The sequence below is a fragment of the Ceratotherium simum genome, chromosome 27, assembly GCF_057802395.1.
Source record: "Ceratotherium simum simum isolate JZ-2026a chromosome 27, ASM5780239v1, whole genome shotgun sequence".
In the NCBI taxonomy this organism is placed as follows: Eukaryota; Metazoa; Chordata; class Mammalia; order Perissodactyla; family Rhinocerotidae; genus Ceratotherium; species Ceratotherium simum.
This window is the reverse complement of record NC_141926.1, coordinates 8,907,146-8,912,342: the sequence shown is the minus strand read 5'-3', so window position 1 is coordinate 8,912,342 and position 5,197 is coordinate 8,907,146. Positions and strand designations below refer to the sequence as shown.

At 38.1% G+C, this 5,197-nt stretch overlaps 1 pseudogene; it reads left to right on the top strand.

The window, feature by feature from the left end:
* The first annotated feature begins 2,238 nt into the window (after positions 1–2,238).
* On the top strand, positions 2,239–4,471 carry LOC101390914 (nucleoporin p54 pseudogene; annotated as a pseudogene).
* The last annotated feature ends 726 nt before the right edge of the window (positions 4,472–5,197 follow it).

The window sequence follows — 5,197 nt, the reverse complement described above, 5'->3', positions numbered from 1 at the left end:
TATAGATTCATTGCACCCTTGGATGGTGGTCCTGTGATTCCATAAAGACTCATGATTGCAAAACACATCCAGGTCTTTCGTATTCACTTAAGAATGTGTTGCCCTTATAAAGATAAGGTGTTTACTGCTCGACCTTGTTAAAGGTCTGTGACCAGTTTGGAATTTTTAATACCAGGGCCTTCTGGTATTTTCCTGTGCTTAGAGGGTGGAATCCTGGAACCTGAGGTCCACAAAAAAAAGGGAAAAGAAAAGTCAGAGTTTAAAAATGTGTGGGTTTGTGATCATTAGGGTAGGATATTGTGTTTAAATCTTCTTCTAATGTACTTGTAAACGTTGATGGCATAATATTTAAATAACAAAAGACATGGCTTCATCAATTTGTACTTTAAAAGCTTTCACAGGAAAGAGATAAAGGATAATGTGGCCAATAAAGGAAATGCTGATAAAGTATTAAAAAGAACAGAGCACTTCTGATGGCTTCACACTCCGACTGGAAGCATGGGAAATAAGGGAACACAGAATAAAACAGCTGGGTGTACTCAAAGGAAATAAGAAAGATTTTTTTCCCCATATATTCCTCTAAACAGAAACTAAGAGGAAAAATAAAATTGGTCCAAATCATGAGAGGGGAACATTTAAGAATTCTAATATTGTAAATAGACATTCAGGCTAAGTTTTCCATGCAAAGCTAGAAGAGAAAATAAATCTTTAACTATCAACTAAGAGACTAGGAAAGCAATAAGAATATTTTCAGAAGTTTAAATTAAATTGTTAAAAACACAAATGCAAAAAACAACAAAACGATGACATTTTATCAGATGTCCTTTATGACAACAAATATCTATGCCAGGCTTTTCCAAGATCAAATGAGATACATAGTACTTTGAAACTCTAAAACATTATTCAAATGTGTGGCGATATTAGCGTTATTTGGGGAAATAAAAGAATCAGGACTCCTCTCTTCTCTCATTTCCCATTCCTTACATTTACCTTAAAATGCAAGAGTTTATTTCTACCCAATAAACCTGAAGGGCTGCCTAATGCAGAATGGAACACACACGAAATCTGACTTTTCCTCCTCTTATTGTTCAATTGTGAAAAGATTTGTTTTCCTGGTTGTCATTTAAAAATTGTTATGGAAAATTTTATACAGATATAAAGTTAGAAAGAACCATATCATGAACTCCACGTCCTCCACCCTCACCTTCAATGCTTACTAGCTTTCGGCCAATCTTATTCCATCTGTAACCCCACCCCCTCCGCCCAACTCAGATTATTTTGAAGCAAACGCCAGACAGCCTTATCATTTCAGCTAGAATTCTTAAAAGATAAAAACTTTTCAAAAAGAACAAGAACCTTAATATCATTATACCATTTTAAGAATAATTCTTTAATTTCACCAAAATCCAGTCAGTGCTCCATTTCCCTGGTTGTCCTATAATTTTTTAAACAAGTTGTTTGAATCAGGATCCAAAAAAGGCCCATTCCTTGTGATTGATTGATGTATCTCTTAAGACTTTTAAAATCTGTGGGTTCTGCCATGATATCTCTGTCTGTCTGTCTCTCTCTCTCCTCTGCCTGAAAGACTGCTGTACATCTGAGTTCCTTTCTTGTCTATTCTCTCTAGGCTCTAATGGATCTGAGGATCTAGCAAAGATTTTAGGATCTAGGAGTGAATGAAAAAACTGTTTTAAAGAGTCCCTCCAACATTCCTGAGGACATTTACTTTCCCCTACTCCTTACTAAAGCCTGTATTGATCACTGGTATAGCAAATGTGAAAGACACTCTTGTGGAAATATCTGTGTAAATTTAAATAGTAGTACTGTTGGTAAGGTTATCATTCCAGAATGTTTTAGAGGGGGTGGGAGAACTTTACACGAGGAAATACGAGCAAAACTGAACCATGAGCAATTTATGTTATTACCTTCAGGGTGTCCATAAGTTAAACCAGATAATTATTCACAGGCTCAGAAAATGCTGGGACAAGAAGCCATGGCTGTAAGCCAAGAAAGAAAAAATTGGGTATTTCCTTAATACCCATTTAAAAGAGGAAAGCAATTAGAGAGAAGATCATTTAAGTAAAGGAAGACGGGAAACACCATCAGGTAGGTAGCCAACCAGTTATTCAATGTGACAAGAGTAAAAATGATGCAAAAAATATTGTCTCTTGCCTCCTCTAAAGTTTCAGGAATTGGCTCGTTGAGTTTTTTGAGCAGTAAAGAATTGGAGGAGTGTCGCGGGAGCAGCGCCTCGGTCCCCTGCTCCCGCGACATGGCCTTCAACTTTGGGGCCCCCTCGGGCACCTCGGGCACCGCTGCAGCCACCGCGGTCCCCGCGGAGTTGCCAAAGTGTGAGGCAGGCGCCTGTGATGGCTCTGCTCCCCTTCCATGCCACTGCTTTCCACTTGGGGCTTTTTCCCCTTGCCTCTTCCTTCAAGAAACACATTCTTGGTGTATAGAGGTGGGTTTGGAGGATTTGGGACAACATCTACAACAGCAGGTTCTGCGTTCAGCTTTTCTGCTCCAGCTAACACAGGCACTACTGGACTCTTTGGTGGTACTCAGAACAAAGGCTTTGGATTTGGTACTGGTTTTGGCACAACAACTGGAACTAGTACTGGTTTAGGTACTGGTTTAGGAAGTGGACTGGGATTTGGAGGATTTAATACACAGCAGCAGCAGCAAACTACATTAGGTGGTCTCTTCAGTCAGCCTACACAAGCTCCTACCCAGTCCAACCAACTGATAAATACTGCAAGTGCTCTTTCTGCTCCAACACTACTGGGAGATGAGAGAGATGCTATTTTGGCAAAATGGAATCAACTGCAGGCCTTTTGGGGAACAGGAAAAGGATATTTCAACAATAACATTCCACCAGTGGAATTCACACAAGAAAATCCCTTTTGCCGATTTAAGGCAGTAGGTTATAGCTGTATGCCCAATAATAAAGATGAAGACGGGCTAATGGTTTTAGTTTTCAACAAAAAAGAAACAGATATTCGAAACCAGCAACAGCAATTGGTAGAATCATTGCATAAAGTTTTGGGAGGAAACCAGACCCTTACTGTAAATGTAGAGGGTATTAAAACGTTGCCAGATGATCAAAGTTGTCATTTATGTTGTTGAGCGTTCTCCAAATGGTACTTCAAGAAGAGTTCCAGCTACAACACTATATGCCCATTTCGAACAAAATAATATAAAAACACAATTGCAGCAACTTGGTGTAACCCTTTCTATGACTAGAACAGAACTTTCTCCTGCACAAATCAAACAGCTTTTACAGAATCCTCCTGCCGGTGTTGATCCTATTATTTGGGAACAAGCCAAGGTGGATAATCCTGATTCTGAAAAGTTAATTCCTGTACCAATGGTGGGTTTCAAAGAACTTCTTCGAAGACTGAAAGTTCAAGATCAGATGACTAAGCAGCATCAGACCAGATTAGATATCATATCTGAAGATATTAGTGAATTACAGAAGAATCAAACTACAACTATGGCCAAAATTGCACAATACAAGAGGAAACTCATGGACCTTTCCCATAGGACCTTACAGGTCCTAATCAAACAGGAAATTCAGAGGAAAAGTGGATATGCCATCCAAGCTGATGAAGAGCAGTTGCGAGTTCAGCTAGATATAATTCAGTGTGAACTAAATGCACCTACTCAGTTTAAGGGCCGACTAAATGAACTGATGTCCCAAATCAGGATGCAGAATCATTTTGGAGCAGTCAAATCTGAAGAAAGATATTACATAGATGCAGATCTGTTACGAGAAATCAAACAACATTTGAAACAACAACAGGAAGGCCTTAGCCACTTGATTAGCATCATAAAAGATGATCTAGAAGATATAAAGTTGGTAGAACATGGATTGAATGAAACCATCCACATCAGAGGTGGTGTCTTTAGTTGACGGTTCACAAACTTGTGTTCAAGGTTTGTGAAATGTATCTTCCTGCTACATTAGGCCTTCCTTAAGAATGAAACTGACTACCTGGAGGAAAAATAAAAAGAAAACAATCCTCTCCTGGCTTGGTTTTTGAGAAGGTTACTGAAAAATTCTTGTTCATCAAATCTGAAATAAGTCACTTCACAGCTCTTCAAAGATAGCCTTTGCAAGATTTATATCTAAAAGCTGTGTTAACTTTAAAAGAGAAGTACATAATTACCAAAAATACGTACTATTGTACATTTTTACAACAGCATTGTTCTTAAAAATAATGTGTCTAATGATTACTCTCTATTGAGCCTGTACTCTGCTTTCCATAGCAAGTAAATATGAAATATCTACTTTGCACATAACAAAATAAACTGTTTAATTACTTGGCTGTTGGAGATTTGTACTAGAATGTAAATGTACATCAGTTTTTATATTTGTGAATTCATATGTGGGAGGAGTAAAGAAAATCCAAGAGTATTTAATGATTAATGTGGTTTTCTTTCCATTCTATAAAGATTTGGAAATATACTTTTATATTATTTTACTTATTTGGAATTTACAGAACACTCCTAAGCAATTAGGATATAACAAAATTACACTGTCATTTTTGCAACTTTTTTGTTTTTTAAACCTTTTTATTTGTAAAAAAGATGAAAACTTATAAATAAATTCTTGATTGTAATTACTTTAAAAAAAAAAAAAAAGAATTGGAGAGACGACTCAATCTACCCCTCCTCCCCGCCCCCTTTCCATAGATGAGGAAATGGCAGCCCAGAGGGACCATGAGATTTGCCCAAAGTTGAAGAGCCACTTGACTGCAGAGTAGGTGGTAAGACATAGGCTACCCAATGCCTATTCCAGGGCTCTCTCCGTCTCCTCTGCCTTCCTTCTCTCAGGTTTTGAGAGACAATTTACAAAGTGCTTGCAGCAATTTGGAGGCAATCACACCAGCAGTAAAGGTAACCTGAGTTACCTTTATCAACAGTTATTGTCACCAACAAACTCGAACCTGGAGATTCCCCTGTAGGAGATAAAGGACTTTCCCTTTACCCTCCCTGGTTCAACAACTGGGTCTGTGAAATAAACTGACAGCAGGCAGATTAACAGCAGAAAAGTTACACAAATTTATTCATTTTTAATATAATGTGTATGCTGGGCATCTCAAGAAAAGAAGTGAATACTCTATAAAATGGTGAGAGGAGAGCTTATATCCCGTCTTAACAGGGGAAGGGGAGGGAGGATGTAGCCAACTTAGGG